This window comes from Pygocentrus nattereri, chromosome 27 (assembly GCF_015220715.1).
Source record: "Pygocentrus nattereri isolate fPygNat1 chromosome 27, fPygNat1.pri, whole genome shotgun sequence".
NCBI classification, from domain to species: domain Eukaryota; kingdom Metazoa; phylum Chordata; class Actinopteri; order Characiformes; family Serrasalmidae; genus Pygocentrus; species Pygocentrus nattereri.
In genome coordinates this window covers 6,276,928-6,300,348 of record NC_051237.1, presented here as the reverse complement: position 1 = coordinate 6,300,348, position 23,421 = coordinate 6,276,928, and the positions used below count along the sequence as shown (strand labels likewise).

At 39.7% G+C, this 23,421-nt stretch overlaps 1 protein-coding gene across 2 annotated transcripts in view; it reads left to right on the top strand.

The window, feature by feature from the left end:
* The window catches only part of dlgap3 (discs, large (Drosophila) homolog-associated protein 3), a 195,820-nt gene that overhangs the window by 100,709 nt on the left and 71,690 nt on the right, over positions 1 to 23,421 (top strand). For both annotated transcript variants that reach the window (XM_037535478.1, XM_037535477.1), the window contains exon 2: positions 11,609 to 11,723. The gene's annotated coding sequence lies outside the window, so the exon portion shown is untranslated. The remainder of the gene's footprint in view (positions 1 to 11,608; positions 11,724 to 23,421) is intronic.

The window sequence follows — 23,421 nt, the reverse complement described above, 5'->3', positions numbered from 1 at the left end:
GTGACAGGAACAGGAAGCCATCCTGGCAGAGCCTGAGTGTGAGGAGATGGACATACACACACACACAGCTTCCTAATGCAACACCAGCACTCTCATGCAGAAGCTAATGAGGGGCCTGCAACCCAACAGGCCATTTAGCCTCTACCAGGAATAGGCAAAAACTTGCAAGCAGTTCTAGACTTGCCAAATAGCAACTTCTTTTTCACTGTTAAATGCTAATGCAGAATCATTCCTTAACAAATCGCATAGTTAGCATGTGCAGAGCATCCTAGCTGAACAATTAGCAGCAGGAATCAATGCCCAGTGCTGTGCTGCTGCTGCTTTAAAGCTTCTATCAGGAACAGCTGCAAATGGTACACAACAAACCAGCACATCATGCAGTGCTAAGCAAAACTCCAAGCTCCACTAATGTTTTAGCACTGAATTACTTTCCCCCAATGGTTTTGTTTTACATTTTAATAAGTGCCGTTTCTCATCTTGCATAATTGCTGTTGTTTTATTCAACAATAAATAATACAGTGTAAATAGAAATGCTATAAGCTAATCACCAGAAGGTATTTTAAGATGCTTTATTCAACGTTTTTTGGTAAAATTGATCTGCCTCAAAATTTGATCACTGCTTTAAAAATGTGAGGCATTCTGAATGTCAGTTTTAATATACCCTTCTGAGTATTTTGAGTGGTTGGGATGGTGTAGTGGTTAACACCTCTGCCTTCTACGCTGTAGACTGGGGTTCAATCCCCACCTGGGCAAAACACCCTACACTATATCAATAAGAGTCCTTGGGCAAGGCTCCTAACACCACCTTGGCCTCCCTGTGTAAAATGATCAAATTGTAAGTCGCTCTGGATAAGAGCGTGAGCCAAATGTCGTAAATGTATTTTACAGCTTTCTCAATCATTATAGAATCACCTACAGATTAAGGTCTAGTTGCACCTACTAAACGTAGGATAGTTGTAATCTAAGTGTTTACAAAGTTTCAGTTATGCAATTACTTAATCAGACTTTAGGTAGAGCTTAGTATCTGATATTTACACTGCTAAGTAAGTGTTGGAAAAACCAGTTTAAACCACATGGATACCAAATAAAAAGACCAAAAACATGGCCTGCTTTTTCAGTTAAATATGCTAATCTGTGCTGTGATTGTACTTACAGCTTTGATTGTCTCCCTGGTTTTAACTCCAAATTTGAAGTTATTCATAGCTCACAGTGAGATGTGGCAGCTGCTATATGGTGATGGCAAGAAAATATTAAAGCAAAACAGTAGGCCTCATTTCTGAAGGAAAGTTCTGAAAGAACTTTCTTCTTAAAACCTACTTACACAGTTTCCACAAAGATTCTGAAATTCAGCAGTTTTTGTTGGAATTCATTTGGAATTTGCTCTCAGGTAAGAACAGAATCTACACACACCCAAGAGCACAAAGGTGAAAACAATTCTGTGGTTTAAGTACACATCATGAATCTGACGTATACGTTATTTTTATGACCTTTCTCAAGAGCAAATTTAAGAAAAAACTTTCTTGTACTGCTGAACGAGGCCCAAACTTTTACATACAGTTCTCTTCTGTACTGAATATTTTTCCAATGGAATGCAAAGTCAGTGCAAGCTTTGGTTGCATGTCCATGGTAGCTGGGTTCTGAAGATGTTATCATCATGTTAAAGCAAGCTATAGTTTAATTAAGAGATGACTTAAGGATTTGTGGGGTAACCGGACTTAGTAAAACTTGAGAAGTTTTAGCCGGGGCAACTTGAGTTGCAGAGTACTAGCTTCATAGAAGAACTCTTTTATCCTTTTTATCTTTATATCTTTGCTTGTGGTCTGCTCATTTGCAGGTCCCATGAGCCCCAGCGGCTGCCAGTAGTTTTGTGTTTATTGGTGCTGTTTTGTTAGAGTTGTGTGCTGTCTAGTTGGACACATGCTTCCTGTTTGTCTGTGCCAGTGGGAATTGTGGTATGTTATTTAATGTGTGCATGAGTTTACCGTTAACAGAAGACTGTAATTTAGTTTCCCTGAGTTTTGCCAAGATTGAGGCCGTGTGCTGTGTGAGTAAGCATTCCTGGACTAAACATTCTTCCAGATCACACTTCTTCTGTGTTACATTATCTTTAGGAATTTGTGTTTATGTTACTCAAAACAGTGATTCCTAACTTTTAAATAGCGATTCAAACAAGCAAGACCCAAAAGAGCAGCTACTTCTTCATTGTAAATTGCTTACCAATGCAATTAATCATTAAGAAATCAGGCCTTAAGAAAACCCTTAGTTAGCATTTGGAGGGCGCTGCTTCTCAGAGCTAATGAATTATCAAACACGTGAATCAATGTTATGCTGCTGTTGCTGTTGGCTCAGATCAAAAGCAGTTACAAATGGCAGGTTAAAACAACAGGCCCTCCAACAACACCCAATGAAACATGTTGTGCTGCAGTAAACTCTGCTAATTATTTAGCACTGAATTCCTTCAGTCTTTGTGCATGAAGTAAATATTTGTTTGCTATGATTCCTGTGATATTGTACTATAGCAGCATCTACCTAAAAAAAACAAATGTTTACAATGAGTAAACACTGCTTTGTCTACTGGTCTAAGGTCAGATAGAATCGATTGAATTGATCCTCAGTTTTCATGCTTATAAGGTGTGATATCCCTAATATGCATGTAACTTGAGCACTCAGGTTCTGTATTAGTTTTGTCAAAGACCAGCTTTTTTTCACTATATAATGCTAACATAAAACCATGCCTTATTAAATTCTATAGTAGGAATAAATGCAACGGATGATGATGTTATCTCTAATCAAGAGCACATGCAACACCAACAAAAGATGCATTGCTAAAGGATGATCTTCTAATGTATTAGTACTGAATTCCTTTTTACGTAGAACACGTAATGTGTCCTTGTCAGGCTCAGTGGTCAAATATCACAGCTAATTGAATGCTTCGACTTTCAGTGAACTAAATTGGATGTAGATGAATAAACACAGAACAGGCAACACAGAATGAACTGGATATTCAGTGTCTCAGAACATGACCATTGTTCATAACATGGTGTATCTCTCTCAGAGACTGTGACCCTGGTTGTCTCTGTTGCCCCTGCCAACATAAAACAGAGTCTTGAATTGAGGTGTTGGAAATCGAGTGCAGAACCTTTGCATTATAGAAATAATCAGGCTCCTCCAGGCCTTCCATTATTATAAGACATTTATTCACACACATGGATGCTGGGTCATGCAGGTCATGGCTATGTATGAGATTATGTGTGTGTGTTTGTGAGTGAGCATGAGAGAGAAAGATCAGGTGTGTTTATACACCTATAATATAGCATTAGCTTATTCAACATGGAACCCTAAACCCTGCAAGCACTTTTTTTGGCTAATTGTCTTATAAGCAATGGCTCCATATACAGAAGATTATAAGGTGGCTTAAAGATCAAATGTATTTGGACTCACACTTGAATATCTTCTATTATCTGCTATGACTGGTCTTAGCCAGTAAAACAGAGAAGTTTGCATAAGAGAAACAAAGAGGGCATTCACAAGTGCCCCTTTGAATCCCAAAATCACAAATAGCACAACCTACATCAGGGGTCTCCATTTCTGGACCCAGAGGGTTCCAGTCCAGCAGAGTTAGTGATTTCTATTCTAAAACACACCTACTAAACCTGATTATTAAAACATGAGGTGTGTTTGAGCAGGGAAATCACCAAATTTTGCTGCACTGTGATCCACAAGGACCAGAATTAATGACCCCTGCCATACAGCATTAAGGGCATAAGCAAAACTACAAGTTTATTTGTCACCCTTAAAAAGATAATGCTTCAATAGTTCTTTAGTAAAGAAAATGGTTCTATATACAACCATGAACACTCAAAGAACCCTTTGCATGATTAAAGTGTTATCAGCATCTTGAAAAGGTTCTTCAGATTGAATGAAATGTGCATGAATGTGCTATAGAATATGATTCTGTGCTTCTAGAATCTTTTTGAAAAATGTTCATTAAAAGAACACTTTTCAGCACCTTTAAAAAAGGTTCTATATAGACCCATCTGCAGCACATTTTTCCTCAATCTGAAGAAGGCTTTCATGATTCACGGAACCCTTTATCATGCAAAGGGTTCTTTGAGTGTTCAAATTCACTGTCATTCCCAAAACTGCTAAGTCTTGATTAGCTATAACAACATAGCCAAGCTCAGTAGCTTTATATTACAGTTAGAAACTCAACATTGTGTAACACCTATAAACTCCAATCTACATTTACTAGGTTGTGTGATATTTTTGCCAACATTTTGTAAAGGTTCACAACAGGTAGCACAAAAGAACACATTTATCAGCGGAGCATGGATACATCACTTGGTACAGGACCTAAATGTATCGTGATAGCATAGTGCAGATGTACTGCCTTCCACTCAAAAGGCCAAGGTTTGGGTGAGAACCTCTGAGTCATCTCTTTAGCAGAGCATGTGGTCAGTCAGCCATGGGCTACACTGACATCAGCACTCTTCCATTCCCCTCTGACAGCTTGTGCTGGCCAGTGCTTGGCCTTCTGGGAAATCCCTGTAGCATAGCTGGCCTCTAATTAGTAGGCCTGTAGTCTCTGATTAAAGCTCCTTCACCCTGTGAAAAGCAAAGCGAGAAGGAGGGAGAAGAAAGAGCAGCTCTATCGATCACATTAACATAAAGAACCGCAGTGGCTCCATGACCATAGTTACCTACCCGATCTTGCAGTCGTCCTCAGAACCAGCAAGAGTGTGCTTAAAAGCCACAGCGCACCTGGAGCCGCCCACCTTGCTGCACTATTCCCATCGGCCCACTGCCCTGACCAGTGGGTGCTGATACTGCTGCATTACTCTAATGAGTTGAAGGGGCAGCGGTGTTAGTTCTCACACTGGGAGGAGAATCTGATTTCTCTCTTTCATGTGTGTAGAGGGAGATATTTAAATGCACTGGCTCACCCCTTCAGCACAGAAAAGGAGCAGCCTGTATTTCAGAGAGTGGGAGAGAAAGAGGCCTTACCACTCATTCTATTGCTGCTGTTCCAGTTCAAAGCAAATGTGCTTCCCTCCCTGATATACAGTACTGATCAAAAGTTTGGAATCGCTTGCCATATTAATCATTTTTAGTATTCTAGATATAATAATAATGTTTATGGTATGGCTTGAAATGTTATAAAGACTGTATAGTGCAACAAAATGATGTACTGCAATTGATAACATTTCAATACTTGCATTATAATGCCACAGTAATGCTCTTATTAAGCATTATAACACCGAAGTAATCTTCTTATTAAGCAGTGTAATGCCTTTGTAATGCTGTTATTAAACAGTATAATGCCATAGCAATGCTCTCATTAAGCAGTATAATGCCCTAGCTATGCTCTTATTAAGCAGTATAATGCCCCAGTAATGTTTTTAAGCCTTATAATGCCATTGCAATGTTCTTATTGAGGCTTTTAAACATCTATTTTATTAGGCATTAACTAGTAACTGTAACATTTGTGTATCATAACGTTGCACACAATTTTCTTACACAAAGTTCCATTAGTGTGCTTTTATTAAGCTTTATCAAGCCAACAACCGATGAGCAACTTCTCAAACTAGTAGCTTATTAACATATAAATGTCTCCGCATTACTACTATTTTCAGAGCACTTTTTTTAATTTTCAGAGCACTTTTATTTGTGTATTTTAATATCGTGCACAACCCTTACCTAAACCTCAGGCCTTTTTTGTGTATAGATGTTTGTTAGACTGAGCAAAGCACTAGTGGGATGTCTCCATATTCAATGAGTAGTGTACAAAAGATTATAGTGTATAATACTCATAAAAGTGCTCTGAAAAAGGTTATTGTTCAATAACATACCATAAGCAGACAGTTAAATAGCAGTTATTGGCGTACAGAATGCTCATTCTTCTAGACACATCAGTGGCTCTTCTAATTATTAAAACCTGTGAAGATGCACAATCTAACATATTAGAATCATTCTGTACATTTATCTGTAACAACACATATTGAAGAAGTTGATACTTTTGACTGGGACTCTACTTTGTCTTGCTCTCTCACACTCACACTCCTATACCCACACTGCTATGCACTCAGCAGGAACACTTTGTGCTCTGTCATGCCTCATCTTACTCACTATAAGGCAGTGCCCTGAGCTCATGGTCCTCACTGGTATTTGTTCACTGAGACAGCCGCTTTAAGGTCCACACAGGCACTTCTTTCTAGCTTGTGTAAATTTCATGCAGCGTTGTCTGCATGGAATGGAATTAACCCTTCGATCTGCAGGCTTATTGTTCAGGTGTATAGCTTAAGATTTATTATTCATTACCTACTATAATATATTTAGTAACAACTAAAATGTAGTTGAAGCATGGGCCCACATACACAGCTATCCAGTTAACAAAGAGTAGCCAGTGTATCAAAAAGTGAAAAAAAATGAAGTGTTTTGCTAGTTTGTAAAACATTACATAACATTCGAATAAATAGGTGACCCTGAACATGACATTAGCTGTAAACAAACATGAAGAGAGTGAAAGGTAAAGGTATGAAGTTACTGATATTCTTAACGGAGGAAAAGTGTTAAAAGAATGCAGTTTTCATGCCTGAATCCAGCCATTTCAGAAACCTGTTAAATTCCATCAGCCGCATGTCTAATTTTGAGCTAATAAACCATAAAGACATTTTCATGCTATCTTTTTTCCTCATCCTTACCAAAGGTGCCAATAATTGTGGGGCTGACTATAGTTGGAAGAAGGCTTGACATTTAATTTGCAAGCCATGGCAGACTAGGACAGCAAAGGGCAGTAATCCCCAGCTCCTCTCCAGCAGCATCTTAAAGCGAAGAGAAAGCATGAGAGACGAAGCATGTGGTCTTATCTCAGGCTGCTAGTCAAGGACATTCAGTTTGAATGGGTGCAGGAGAACCAACATGAACTCTCACAGTTAGAGGTCAGCAGAGAGAAGGGCACAAAGGAGTTCCACTTTGTTGCTTTTCTCACTCTTTTGTTTTTCTAACAGTTTGAACTAGGGCTGCAGACTGTGACAAATGCTGCGCCCAATGTCAAAAGCAATCAGTGTCATAGCCCGGAAAAAATACAGAGACTAGGAAATTAATGCAATATTAATGGTGCAAAGACTTGGCACAGGCACCAGACACACATACACTGGCTCAGTGACACATTGGGCGCAGTGTGCACACACATACACACACAACAAGCCTGACATATCCGTGTAACATCAATGCCTGGGCACACACACACACACACACACACACACACACACACACACACACACACACACATACAAGCACCCATGAATTGTTAATTTTGTTCCTGGAGTTTGAGTTTATAATCAGTTTTGGACTTAGTGGGGGCTCAAAATTCATTTGTCTAGCGTGACCTATATTCTCATATTTCTGTTGCCTTTCTGCCCGGTGGGAACAATAGCAAAGTTGTGTTCTAATTATTCTAGCTCCAGCTGCAGTCTAAAATCAATGGGAACCTAGAACTCTACTATCTAACTTTTCATTGTACAGAAATGTGCACAGTCAATAAGAGCTTGCTTCACTTCGATCAACATGGCAATATTGTTCCTTGCAATATCTGGCGGGCATTTCTCTCTGCATAATTCTCTTTTCCAGTACATTAGCAGAGCCTTTAGTAGTGCAATCCAGCTCCAGTCTGAGCAGAGAGTGCTGATGGAGCTGTGGCAGTAAGTGAACTACAGTGACAAATGTTAATGCCTCTGATCAAGTGCAGGCTTGCTTAAATGGGGCCATGGTGTTTGGAGACTGTGTTTTCCATGTTGTGTGTCAGAACTGCCTCGTGATATCCATAAAAAGAGTCAATGTCCCTCAGTTCTAAATGATTTCACACATCCTCCTACCTTTAGGGGGTAATTGAAAGCTGCACACAGTCAATTAGGCCCTTACTGGAGCATCTTTAGTCATTCCTGTTACTCTCCTTGCTTAATCTCTGTCTCTCTCTTAATCGGCTCATGTCTCTCTTTCTTCCACTGTCTTTCTTCCTCCTCTCTTTCCTCCCTTGCTTTCTTCTCTCTCTGTGTCTCTCTACATCTGTCTCCTCTCTCTCTTTATCTCTCTCTCCCCACTTGGAAAAGGAGGTGCATAATGATTGACTTTATTTTAAAATTGAATTTAATAAAAGAGTTTGATGTAGGATGTAAACACTGTTCAAATTTTAAAATGTAAAACTCAATTTATCAGTCCAAAAAGCCCATATTATTTTTTTTATGAATTCAATACAATCTGTTCAATGTTTTTGTGACAGCATGACAACCAATACTGTTACATACGTATATCTCCCTATTCATCTTACAGCAGTTTCGAATATTCACCAGGTTTGTGTAAGTTTACTATGTTCTTTGTTAAAACTCGTTAGTTTCAAAATGGCCTTTTACTGAATTTGGTTGCTCCGTAAATCTGTAAGTCATGTCTTAACTAGTAAACGTAAAACCATTGCCATGGAAACACAGGGGCAGTTAGCTCTGACTTTTCCATGTTCAAATGTCCAGCCTAGAAGTGAACGTTGTGTACACGTTAAACTGACTAAAACTAATTATATATAGCCACTGTCTGTTTATTCTTCAATATTTCCCAAATATGCAGCTTTTTAAATGATGGTTTCTGGCTGGCTGACACAACAGCAGCCTTGGTTTAGATGTTTAGGCAGCTGCTGAGTCTCATTGAGCTGGATCTGTGGGTTTTTAGCTTAATGTTCGGAGTTAAAACCCTGGCTGTAAATAAAATTGCAGTGTATAGCATTTAGAATTTTTCAGCTTAGTTAACCAAAAAAAGTAATGTTTTTCGTCTTTTTTTGCGGTTTTTATGTTATTTCTGATGGTTTTCCCAAAACTGACACCTGCTGAGGGGGAGGTGTAAATATTTAATAACTACTGAGTTCAACATTAAAACTAATTTGTGTGGTGCAACTCATGTGGATATAGTAATCTTCATAAACACTTATGTTACAACTAGCCTATGTCTGAATTTATGCAGAGATGGTGCAACTGGCTACAGTTGTTCAGCAGATTTGCAAGGAATGTTTCAGTCCACAATGCTTTTTAAATGGTACAACCAACCACAACAGAAGTCAGCTACATATTTCAGGTTTAAAAGCTCAGTTAAAACAGTCTGTTAAATTCTGATCATGTAAACACATAAGACACGAGTCCTTCAAAGAAATAATCCAGTGCCTGATCTCTATTAGCTGAATCTCTAGTATATTTTCTGGTACCACAAGCCACAGTTTCCCTCTAAAAGCCTATTAACGCAGAACACACTTCAGCACCTGCCCAATGGCTTCTGTTAAGTGTGTTTCAGTCACTGCGTTTATAGGCAGTGTTCTGTCATCATTTTATAAACTGAGGGGGCAGTGTCGTTATTTATTACTCTAATAGAGCACTCCAGTCTCATAAAGGACTCTGCTTTGCCCTTTTCACACATCGTCACTGATGCAAAGTACCACTATTCAATATTACCCTGATGCCTGTGGGCATCCACAGCCAAGTTCATTGATGTTTACCATAACCACAATTGCCAGTTTCACTCTGTCAGTGATGCACACAGAACCTAATAACTGACTTTGTGATTTTCTATATATATATACTGCTCAAAAAAATAAAGGGAACACTAAAACAACACAATATAACTCCAAGTAAATCAAGCTTCTGTGAAATCAAACTGTCCACTTAGGAAGCAACAATGATTGACAATCAATTTCACAGCTGTTGTGCAAATGGAAAAGACAACAGGTGGAAATTATTGGCAATTAGCCAGAAGCACTCAATAAAGGAGTGGTTCTGCAGGTGGGACCATAGACCACTTCTCAGTACCTTTCTGCTTTCTGGCTGATGTTTTGGTAACTTTTGAATGTTGGTGGTGCTTTCACACTCGTGGTAGCATGAGACAGACTCTACAACCCACACAAATGGCTCAGGTAGTGCAGCTCATCCAGGATGGCACATCAATGCGAGCTGTGGCAAGAAGGTTTGCTGTGTCTGTCAGCGTAGCGTCCAGAGGCTGGAGGCGCTACCAGGAGACAGGCCAGTACACCAGGAGACGTGGAGGAGGCCGTAGGAGGGCAACAATCCAGCAGCAGAACCGCTACCTCCACCTTTGTGCAAGGAGGAACAGGAGGAGCACTGCCAGAGCCCTGCAAAATGACCTCCAGCAGGCCACAAATGTGCATGTGTCTGTACAGTTAGAAACCAACTCCATGAGGATGGTATGAGGGCCCGACGTCCACAGATGGGGGTTGTGCAAACAGCCCAGCAACGTGCAGGACGCTTGGCATTTGCCAGAGAACACCAGGATTGGCAAAGTCACCACTGGCGCCCTGTGCTCTTCACAGATGAAAGCAGGTTCACACTGAGCACATGTGACAGACGTGACAGAGTCTGGAGACGCCGTGGAGAGCGATCTGCTGCCTGCAACATCCTTCAGCATGACCGGTTTGGCAGTGGGTCAGTAATGGTGTGGGGTGGCATTTCTTTGGAGGGCCACACAGCCTTCCATGTGCTCGCCAGAGGTAGCCTGACTGCCATTAGGTACCGAGATGAGATCCTCAGACCCCTTGTGAGACCAAATGCTGGTGTGGTTGGCCCTGGGTTCCTCCTAATGCAGGACAATGCTAGACCTCATGTGGCTGGAGTGTGTCAGCAGTTCCTGCAAGATGAAGGCATTGAAGCTATGGACTGGCCCGCCCGTTCCCCAGACCTGAATCCGATTGAGCACATCTGGGACATCATGTCTCACTCCATCCACCAACGTCACGTTGCACCACAGACTGTCCAGGAGTTGGCGGATGCTTTAGTCCAGGTCTGGGAGGAGATCCCTCAGGAGACCATCCACCACCTCATCAGGAGCATGCCCAGACATTGTAGGGAGGTCATACAGGCACGTGGAGGGTGAAGGGAGCTCGCAACACAGCAGCCATACTCAGCGCCATCTTGGCTTGGCAAGTCTCGACTTATCATTGCTCGAAATGGACAATGTTTTTCTTGCTCCTTTAATACCCAAACATGATTGCATCTCCAATTGAAGATGTTTTTTTGGAATGTGTTGCAGGCGTCAGTTTCAGAATGAATTTATATTTACAAGTTCAGTTGATATGGTAAAACATTAAATATCTTGTCTTTGTACTGTTTAAGTCATAAAATAACTGCTTTCTCCTCCTTTTTTTTGGAATTGGGAATTTTCAAATAAAATGATGCTTCTCTTAATTTGCTCATGGCCACAAGTAGGGCGGTGCTGTTGCTTCCCTAATGGGGATTATTTCTTTAAGGAACACAACCAAAGAAACATTTTTTCCAAAGCATTACTCTACTGTGTGAGCTGGGAAGAGTTTAACACTGGCAAACCATTTCCTCCTGACAGTGTGAAAATGAAACAAAAGAAAAAGATTAAGCATCAGTATTTTTGTAACTCTCTCTCTCTCTCTCTCTCTCTCTCTCTCTCTTTCTCTCTCTCTCTCTCTTTCTCTCTCTCTCTCTCTCTCTCTCTCTCTTTCTCTCTCTCTCTCTCTCTCTCTCTCTCTCTCTCTCTCTCTCTCTCTCTCTCTCTGTCTCTCTCTTTCTCTCTCTCACTTTCTCTGTTCCAGGTTATTCAGTGGTGGAGTGTGCACATGCCAGCTGAAGGGGGATTGGTGGGTGTCCAGTGAAGAGCCTCTGTCCCCTGCTGTTGATAATGGAGCACCATTTGCACATGAGGAGGCAGTGAGTAGCCTTCTCTCTCTCTCTGGCTCCTGTCGCGTCTGCGCTCAGAGCCGCTAATCTCCTCAGTCCGCTGCGTTGTGCGTCTTTGAAAGCTGTCCCTCCTCTGAGAGCTGTTCCCAATTATAACCTTCTCTCAAGTACCTGGCTGGGATTATTATTGCGCGTCAGCTTAACACCTTGAAAAAACTGCTGCCAGGGTTGCTGCTTTTTCTCCCACTTCAGAGGTGTTTCTTCACTGATCTGTGCATCTTCAAGCAGTTAAAACCCTGCCAGAAGGTCGACTGGGGAAGTAGCTCAGCAGCCCTGCTGCTAAAAGTGCCTGGTGCAGCACGGCATGCTGGGTAGATGTACTTGCGCGGCTGACGTGGTTTTGTGGTTGTCCATCAGGGAAAGGTACTTGACAAAGCGTGCTGCATTATTTAACTCCAGCCTGTCAATTATGCAGGATGACATAAGACCAACAGGGATTGCTGTTGCTGTGCACTTGAGACTGTCTTAGAACCTTCACAGTGAGACTACAGATAGCCTGGCTTATAAACCCTCTAAACCAGCACAAGGTCTTTGTTTTTGGAGGAGCAGGAATGCTGTTTCAAATTCAGATCTTATTTTATATTGGTAAAGAACACCAGGACAGGTATGACATAAGACCTGAAATATATAGAGTAGTATATGAACAGTGGTATACTGTGACTGTTAGAGTTAGGCTTTCAGTTCAGGCCAAGAATATCAAAATTCATGTCAAAAACACAGGAAAAACACCATTATGATAATGTTAACTTCTGTATGAGCTCCGATGGAATTCTAATAGTATGTTAGCGCTAAGCCAGCAGTGATTCACATTAACAATCTTTGGGTCATTCTAGATTAAAAGTGGACATTTGAAGAGGTTTTCACACAAACATAGAAAAATAAAAGCATTAAATATTAAAGCTTATGGCATTTTAAGATCTAGCATATCAGAAGGTTTTCAAGAACAGTTACAAAAGTTAAAGCACATTGCAGAGACAAAAAACAACAAAATAGAAAATGAAAGGGACTAAAATAGATACAAAATACTTGTGCTAAGATGCAGTGTAAACAAAGTCACAAGAAAACCAAAATACTGGTTTAAAGATGGACTTTTGGAGCATGTTCATCTAAGAGTTTGTTAAGAGCAGTTGGCAGCATAATGACTGAATGCTGAAAGTTAAATGACATTCCATGTTTTATTTGGAATTAGTAGGATGTCATGTATGGTCCCCAGATGTTCCAAAACAGTGCTACTTTCTGGCTTAGTTCAGTAATTTAGAAATAGATTAGATTACATAGGCTAGATGAGATTATTTCTACTGGAGTTACAAGATTTTGACATGGCAGCAATAATATAAAATACACAGACTATGTAAATGCACATTAAAGACCAAACAAACAGTAGTGCAGTTCACCAATCAAGCAACATAAGGTGCAGAATCCCTTTGAGAGGGTTTTGCTTCTAAGCTTCACTGCAGAATGCTGGACAGCTGGAATGTAGACTGTCATTTATTAGGTAAAATGTGTTTTGTTTGTGGTACACGGTTCCCTGGTGTACAGGCAGCATAATATGGTTTGAGATGCTGTCAGACGGCTGTTGTGAAAGTGTGGTGCGCGGGACCTCATTAGAGTGGTTGAAACTGGGATGGGGTAGTGTGATAGCAAGCCCACACTGGCCCCTTTAAGACAGGATAAGCCTCTGTGTGTTATCTCTCCAGTGCTTCAGTGCTGGCAAATGTGCAAGACTGAATTTTTAGGAAGACGTCTTTTATCAGCAAAGTCAAAGAGACACTCAACCTACTTCACATACTCCACTTCCCCTTGTCAACACTCTCTCAACATACTCTCTCTCTATCACACACACACACACACACACACACACACACACACACACACACACACACACACACACACACACAGTCTATAAATTGCTTTATTGCAATCAACCCTTTCAGCAATCAAACCTTTCTCCTCAATGGCTCTTCATCAGTAGCTGCTCTGCTTCATATCTGGTGTTACAGTAGCATGTCTATCTCTCCCTCCATTCTCCCTGTGTGACTCATCCTGTACAGAGACAGTGAGGGCTGATCTCTCTCAGCAGCTGTTCTCTGGGTCAAACAAAATATAGTAAAAGCAGGCCAATGGGCGAGGCAGCCCTCAGGTTATACTGCTATTCTTAACTCTCTCTCTCTATTGTTATTAATTGGCAGGGGCTGTCTTTGCACCAGGCAAAGGAAGGCAGTTGCCTAGGGCCCCCACGAGCTGACGGTCTTATAAAAATACAATTTAGGTATACTTTTTGTATTGATATTCAATATCCTATTCCAAAATATGTATACATTTTGAAAAAAGTTGTTATTCCCAATTGTAGTGATTATTTTCAGCAATTTCAATGCAGTTCCACACCCAATTCTTTATAATGGACTATTTCATGTTGTTACATGATGACAGATTGGTATGAAAAAAGCAATAATCTTTATTATGGAGAGAAGATTCTTTAGTGTGATTTTGTGGGTAATGCAAAAGTAGTCAGGAAACAGAGTTTATCACTATGCTCCCAGAACTTTGTTTTGAGAAAACAAGGAAGAGACTTGCACAACATGGTCATAACAACCACTAGCAATAAGGAAATACACATAATTATGGACAGGCAAACAATTGATTACTATGATCAGTTTGTGTAGTGGGTATTATTCAGTGTGTGATACTGGTCACTTTTCTGAAAAATGTACCACACTAAAACGTCCACCTTAGTTACAGCCCTGCTGCACAGGCTCGGCAGACTGTATATAATGCTAGAGTTGCTAGAAAGACTTTCTAGAAAAAGTAGTCTCTGTACTCACAAGATTTAATTCTGCATTATTTTGCGCCAAATTAGCTCACTATAATAGCAGATCATTTTGATTGTGCCAAGCACTATTTCTTACAAGTCAATACATTGAAAAAATAATCATTTTATTAATAAAATGAAGTAAAGTATCTAGAAATATGTTAAATAACCTAAAAATGTTCTTAAAACAATCTCAAAATGAAAATGTTAGATAAATTCACTTGACAGTGTAGATAGTGGCATCTAATTTTGAAAAGTGCATCTAGGGGCCCCTTTTCTGTCTTTTGTCTGGAACCCCAGAATCTCTAAATCTTCATTGGCTGCTCATTTGTTCATTTTCCCTTCCATCTATTCATACATCTAGCTCTAAACAGGCCTGAGCGTTCACTAATTGTCTTACGGGTGAGGCAGCCTTCAGGTTGTGTCACTATTCTTATCTTTTTCTCTCTCTCTTATTAATTATATTCCATTTATCTTCCAATGATTCATCTATCCATCCATTTATCTATTCATGCTTCCTTCCTTCCATTCTTCCATCCATCCATCCATCCATCCATCCATTCATCCACTCATCTATCCATTCACTTAGCATCTGGTGACCACCATCAGCATCTGGTGTTGGGTATGTGTGTTCTGGAGTAAGTAGGCTGGTAAAACATGGCTGCCACTTCACTTGAGCCTTTCGTTTGTTTTGTTTTGTTTGTGCATATGTTTTGATGTCTCCCCACTGACTGAGGAGTTTGCCATTGTATCTACCACAAAGGCTTTTTGGGCTGGTCACTCAAACGACAGTTCATTGCAACTACACGTTGGGGGGTTGGCTGCTTGTTGATGACTGCAGCTACAAAGCTGCTTGGGCAGGCTGCTTGAGGACACTACTTCACCAGGGCTAAGGACTTTTTGCAGGCAATGAGGCCTCCCAGCTAAACAAGCATGTGTGTGTATATGTGTGTGTGTGTGTGTGTGTGTGTGTGTGTGTGTGTGTGTGTGTGTGTGTGTGTGTGTGTGTGTGTGTGTTGGAGGTTGTTACAGGCTGTGTGGTGTCAGTTGTGTATTTTGGTACGTTTGTAATGCTTTCTTGAGTTTGAGAAAGATGCTGTATTAATTAAATGCATTATTATTATTGTTATTATTATTAGTAGGAGTAGTAGTGGTAGTATTAGTAGTAGTAGTAGTAGTATTTCATTTTATTTTTTAGCCGTATATGTCAATCTGTCCATCCATGTGTACATCCATCTACTCAGTCATGCTTATTCCATCCATCTAATTATTCATTCATACTTCCCTTTAACCTTCCATTCATCCACCTGTCCATTCTTCCATCCATCCATCCATCCATCCATCCATCCATCCATCCATCCATCCATCTATCTACCCAGCCAGCCAGCCGTGGCCGTGGATCCTCACTGATTTACTCTTGTCATTTGCTGCTAAGGCTAAAGGGTAGAATCAATAGAGATCATGCTGAGGCTCAATAATCTCACCCCTGTGACTAGCTGAGTAGATAGATTTTAGTAGATGTTATATTACATCATACTGAGTCAATACATTTGTGGATCTCTGTTAGCTTTTGTTTAACTGCAGATGAGCTTTTCATATTACATACAGATGCCCACATTTGATTTTGGATTACAGGCCTGTAAGCTCCATTTATTAACATTAATAAGGCTCGTTGTAAAGCAGATGTGTTGGGAGTGGCTGTTTTCAAACTACAGTAGTTTTAATTAAATATGTTTTTATTGGTTTCTGCTAACACATGGATGTTAATTCTATAAGCTTTCATGCTTTCTCAAATTGCTGAGTTTTATTCTGCTTTTTTTTTCCTTTTGCGGTCTTGCACACTTGTGTTTGCATGTGTCTGAGAGAGAGAGGGAGAGAGAGAAATGAGCAGCAAAATAACCATAATTAGCTGCAATTTGGAAGCAGTCTGCTGCCCGTATGTGTACATACTTTATGAGAGTATGTTGGCTAAACTATGTTAGTTTTGCATGATTTCTTCAATGTCATGCTAGCCTGTTAAGAAAGTAAAGAGTGAGACATAAAACTTGACTTACAGCAGTATAAACACTTATAAAAGGATGCAGTAACTTAATTTACATGTAAAACGTGTATGCATTGTAAGTTAAATATGGATCCAATTCACATGCATTTATATAAAGTTGTCTGAAAGAGTTGTCTGTGTTGAGCTTGGAGACGCAAGTCAGCTTCATCAGCAACAATACTAAAGATGGGTAAAAAAGGTCCTAAAAATATCTTTGTTTTTAATTATCTCACACTGAACATGTAAAACTTTAATTGAAGTAAATAAGTAAAAAAATGACCACTGTATGTAATACTACATGCAACTATTTGGCAGCATAACAACAATGAATTCTTGATGAGCACAGCACTGAATCTGATAGAGACTCCCCAACACAGAATCTCTCCACATCCTCAAGGTTCCTTTTCGGTACTCTTCTCTTCAGATCACCCCTCAGGTTTTCAGTGGGGTTTAGGTCAGGAGACTGGGTCAGGGGTCATGTCAAAAGCTTAATTCTGCAGTCACTACATCATTTTGTGTGGATTTGGACATATGTTTTGTCCTGCTGAAAGATCCATCTTTATCCAGTATCAGCTTTAAGGCTGAATTTTCCTTTTTCATATAAAATCTCTTGGTACTGAGTCTATGATGCCATGTATTCTAACAAGGTTACCCGCCCCAAAGTGTCATAGATCCTCTACCACATTTAACAGTTAAGATGAGATTCTTTCTGTATAATCATCCTACTTTTTACACCAAACCTGCCTTAAATGGTGCCAAAAAGCTATTTTTGTCCCATCTGACCATGGTTCCAGTCAAGGTTCCAGTAGTGTCCAACAATACCAGGTGTTCACTTTTGTGGTTAGATGAAAGAAATGTTTTTAATGTGGCATGCCTTATGAAAGGTTTGTTGGCTTGGAGGTGGTCTCTAATTGTGGTTTTGGAAATCTGGTGACCCTAAAATGCTCACATCTTCTGCAGCCCTCCAACTGTTAACCTTGGTGACTTTTTGTCTTTCTGATCATCCTCCTTAGTGTATGTGAGGGTGAAATATACTTACAGTCAAGGTCCCTACAGCTCTGGTTGTTTTAAACTTCCTAATTATTGTCCTAACAGTGGATATGGCCATTTTCAGCCATGTAGCTATTTTGTCCTAGCCATTGGCTGATTTATGAAGGTCTCTTCTGTCTTATTCCTTCAGTTCAAGAGTTCCTGAACATTCATGTCGAACATGTTTAAGTTGTATTTCATTCATAAGAATTCCTGAGAATGCAAATAATTGCAATATGCACAAGTTGTAGATGGGTTCTTTTTGCAGTGAACAAAGACGGTAATAAAGTGTTTGCCTTGACAAACATGAACAACAGATTTCTGAATGAATAAAATAAGTTAATAAATGTAATGGTGTTTACTTGTTAATGCTTTTTCTGAGAGCTTGTATCATAGTATGACCTGTACCATGTATCATAGTATGACCTGAGGTCACTGATGTGAGAAACCCCTCACAACAGTGTATAATTAATGACATTTTCCTTTCAGTGGCCCATTGACTCTCTGAATCATCTCTGTCTGCACCTCATTCACTGTCTGCCTTCCTTCTTAGGTTATATCATTCCCTTTTAAGCATCATTGCATAGCGACTGAGTACAGGGCAACTTGAAGTGTGACAAGTCACCTTGGCAACCAAGAAAAATTTCACTTTAGGAGAAGTAGTAAAGTAACAACAGCCCCTGGGGCAAAAGACAGCTGCACAAGTGGCCTTCAGCTTGTGAACTAGACATTGCTTCTATACATTACTATGTTCATTGGAATTGTCAGAAATTCAGTATAAACAAATATTGCTACCATTTGTGGACTGCATTTGCTCAAAAGCAAAACAGTAATAATGCAGATTTGCTTATGATGTCTAAAATCTGTTAAAACCTTCAACAGATAGTGGTCTATTATGTCTTAGATAGAAGGCATTTCTCTGAGATGTATTTGTAAACTACACAGCACAAAAGAAGAAGAATGGCACATTGTGTGAGATTGCAGTAAGAGCCTCGGCGAGAGCTGTGCTATCATGTTAAAGGCCCACATTCAGTGCTGAGCCAGTCAAAGTAGCTATTTATCCCACGAAATTAACTATGAAATGGCATCCATGTGGGTAAGATCTCTTTTAAGCCTTGTATTCTCTAAATCCAGACAAGACATAGTTGCCACTGTGGCACTGCAGTCAGTGACAAGGCCTACTGAATGACAAGCAGTGTTTTGTACACAGAAAAAATAATGCTGACTCTACTTTGTTCAAATGTGTACATCAGTTCCATGTGAATAAAATATGCTACATTACCTCTGTTCTTGCCAAAAATTAGCAAACTGAAGGAAAAAGTATGTTGATATATTTTATTCAGGTTTAACCAACATACAAATTTGAATATAATAAAGTCAATGCACTTTTTTCAGTGTATAGAGGTGTATGATGAATTGGATGGTTTTTGCTCTGATCAAGCAATTAGCAACTTCATTATATTGATTTTGGCCTGTGCTGTAATTTTATGTTGTGAGGCAGGTAAATGGACTGGCTACATTTGAATGCTGAAGCTACATCTGTATTTAAATGTTGCAGCTTAATTCTGTATTTGTCAGGCCAAATAGCTAATAGCTAATAGAAAATTGTGTGTTCGTGTGTTCACTAAGCCCACACATATATATTTAAAATGAATGAATAAATAAAATATAAATCAATTACAAATAATAAATAAGCTACACAATTCAACCATCACCCAATTTGGCTGTAAAGAAATTGGAATCAGCCCTAAGATTCATGATCAGTGCCTCTCTAGTTTTCTGTGTATAATATTGCAATAGCCATTTGAGAAAACTATGAGTATTTCACAAAAGCTGCTCAGGCAAGCTGGATGAAGGGGATTTTTCAATAGGAATATCCCTAACCTCTCCTCCAAGAGGCTTGACTTTGGATTTAAGCAAAACTGAGAAACTGTGCTTGGTGAGCTACTCTGCAGGTTGGTGTTCCTTGGGTTTTCGCTTGTTTATGCACACCTGCAAAGCTGTTTGGGCAAATGAGTGCATCAATCAAATATGTGTTACCAGCTTATACATCTGTGCCTTGCAGGAATCATCACATTTCTTGGCTTTTAGTGCGTTTGTTTATTTGTATTAATATGCATGAGTGTATTTCTGTGTACTTACCTAAACTAGTGTGTTCAGTTTTCACTCTGTATTGTAAGCCTCATTTTCCAGTCAAAAGTATCATCTGATGCTACCAGGCTGACATGAGCAGTGCCCTACAATAGGAGAAGCTTAAATGGATGATTCATGATGTCGGAGAGGACGACGCGGTCTAAGCTGCAGGCCATTATGGACAATGGCTCCCACCCACTCTATGACACAGTGATGAGACACAGGAGCTCATTCAGCTCAAGACTCATTCTACCGAAATGCACCACAGAGCGCCACAGGAAGTCATTCTTACCTGTGGCCATCAAACTCTATAACTCCTCCCTCAGTGTGTGATTCACAAAACTCAATACCAAACTGTTCCTATGTGCAATAACAACAATTGTGTGTGCAATAACTCAGAGGGACACCAACTTAATTAAAATAATTTAAATAGTTGAACTGCTTATACCAGATGTTTCTTATTTATTATCACAATCACCGCCACTTTACTGTATTCATAAGTACTTAAATCTTGTGTACATACTGCAAATTTTTCTATATTGTTTTAAATTATTAAAGTGTTTATTCTTTTATATAAATGGCTGCAACTGTAACAACTGCTATTTTCCCCCTGGGATCAATAAAGGAATCTGAATCTGAATCTGAATGATTCGATTAGCTCAGCAGTGTGTTGTGACAGTAGCCTTGTTCATACGAAGTATTAACATCTGCCTCAAGTGACTCAATCATAAGTTCGCAATCAGATGTAAAGCTGTTTACACCTGACATTTCCATGTGTCTCAAATATGTCTCCATTTTGTGACTGGAGAAAGGGTAGTGTATACATTTACACCTACATCTACATCCATGGGTGGTTTACTGCACAAGGTTACCTAGGCTGAAGCTCAGGGGCTCTAAGTAATTCAAATCCTTGTATGTGTGTATAAGTGCTGTTAGAGATGTTTAGATTGCATGGTTTGCTAATGCAATGTATAAACAAACTGGAGAGAGGGTGAAAAGATAAGCTTTTTCATCTCTGCTGTGATGATGCAGTTGATTAGGTCATCCTTCACTGTGGCCGGGAATGCACTGGGACACTTTAGCATTCGCAATACAAAAGTAATGTGGTCATGTACATTAATGACCACCTCCAAAATCACTATGTGTCTCTGAGATGGATTGGAGCCCGTTCACTGTCCACTTCTGATCGATTCACCCAAGGACATGTTTTGAAGCCAGGTTTAAGTGACATTTTATGATTGCAGTATGATTGCAACTAATAGTTATGGTCACTTTGATCATTTGGGACAAACTAAACTCAGACAAGGAAAACACAAGGCTGAAGGCTCTTTGTGCAGAGAAAGAGTCCCTTTTGGCCATTGGAAATTTCTAATTTGGCATCTAAATTGTGATCAGACTTCTGTGCATCCTGCAGAGTCATGTCTGAAAGTCTGTAGTAGAGCATTTCAGATCTCTTGGAACTGTCATTGCTATTCATTTGGATCTGTGTTCTGGAATGCTACATTTTTATGACGTTTAAATGATTTGAGCAGTCATTGTTCTTGCAGAATGGTGTTGTCAGTGGGGTGCTTTTATCCGTGTAGTGCCTAGAGCAAATCACATTCGTTCAGTTCCACTGTGAAATGCTATCAGATGCTGATAGTACGTTTTACTGTGAAACTGGCAGCTGACACTGAAATGACTTCACTTCCAATTTTTCATGTAAACAGTTCCAAACAAACACAGACACACACACACACACAGCGGCATGCACATCTACATAGATGGTAAAGGTGTAGAGGTAGATAAAGTGTCTGCTGTCTGTTTTCCAAAGGGCACCCTCTGAGCTTGTGCTATGCTAATGGGCTCATTTGTAACTGTAAAGAGTGAAGGCTAGGCAGTTAGCCTAGCATTGTACCTGTTTAACCATAGAAAAAGCTGTCTGGGGAGCCATCTCTTTCTCTGCCATTCTCTTTCTTGGCTCATTTTCTCTTTTTTCCTACTCTTCCTTCCTCTTTTTCTCCCTGACATACAAACTGTTGGAAGACAATAGAGGAGAGTAAAAGTGGATGAGCTGATGGAGAGAGCAGAAAAGAGAGATTTGTTGAGCCACGATGGCTCTATTCAGATGAAAGTGACTGGGTGTGGAAGAGAAGACGAGAGCGAAGGGACAGGTATTGATTGTGTTTCCTGATTATCTGCCCTGCGGGTTGGCTTATCTGTGACAAGCAAATTTGCTTTTGTACAGCCCTGCAATACTTATTTCATTCAGCACCTCCTTTTTCTTTTCTTCTTTGCTTCTGAGCACTAACCCCTCACTCTGTCCTTTTTATTTCTCCCTTTTCACTCCCTCCCTTTATCTACCTCAATCTCTGGTGATTTATGTCTATCTCTTGAGTTTGACACATCTCAGCTCCTCAGTATCTGTCTTACGATGATTCAGTCCACTTCGGCGTTCTGCGGACGTTTGATCTTCTCGACTATTATCAGTTGTGTTTGTGTGCGTTATGAGGATTTGTTAAGGGCCACTCAGAATGAAAAATTTGTAAAAGTCAGAGCTTTTTGGAGCTGTAATAAGAGTGATCCATCATTGCAGAGTTAAGGAGCTAAAGCAGTCTCCAGCTTTTTCACTAATGGGAACAATTCTACTCCCTGAGCTGTACCACCCAAGAAATCTGTTTTTGATTAGTGAGCTGTTGAAGAGGAGCAAAGAAGGGATGTTTGCCAAGTGATGGTGTGATACATCTTATTAAGACCAAATTCAAGATACAATAGGCCATCAAGGAAAGAACATTTGTTTTTTATATATAGCAAGAACAACCATTACAAACACTGATCAGTAAATCTCATTTTTGTGTTGGGATTGATTCATAAATCCAGGCCCTACAGCCTCTTTCCCAGTTGGAAAACAGTGTCAAAACAAGTTTGATCAAAGAATGACAATGTGATGGAAGTCTTTTGGTTTGAATCAAAAGCTGTGAAAGGAATCTCATTTGGTTATTTGTAGATACAAGTGACTTAATTTGTGATGGAATGGGAACAGCATGTGAGCGCATAGTGTTTGTTAAAAATGAATGTCATTAAAGATGTGCAGGTTTGTCAATAGATATACATCATAGCTGTCTATCTTCTTCATAAGGGTTTACAGTACTTCTCCATGTTATGACTTTGATGTCTTACAGAAAAAAAATCCTGTTTCATTCATTCATGTTTTCTTTCCAAGCTGTAAATGCTCATGTATTTGAAGGACACATATTTTAGGTTCATTCTAAGATGTGATAGTAAGCAGTTTGTCCCTCAGTATTTATCTAGAAGCTTGTTCTTATAATTCTATGCAGAAAGAAATGGCATAAGTTTACAAGAAGATATGCACCTGGAGTAAATTGCAAAGTGTCACACATTCATAACTATCCTCTCTGTTTAGAGGAAAGTTTAAGCTGCTTGAAAAAAACATCTCAGCTATCTTCCTGTTCTTCTTGATGTTTTTGAAGTTGAACTACAAATGATATATCCCTTTTTTAAGCTGATGATTATACATTTTTCACATTCTTCATTTCTCTATTCAGAATGTTTTCTTTTTTTGGAACAATGCCACAGAAAACCAATTTTGTTTCCCTAAAACTTCCTTTTTGTTTGTCTCCTGGCAGAACTTTCATTTAGGACTTTTAAGACTATTG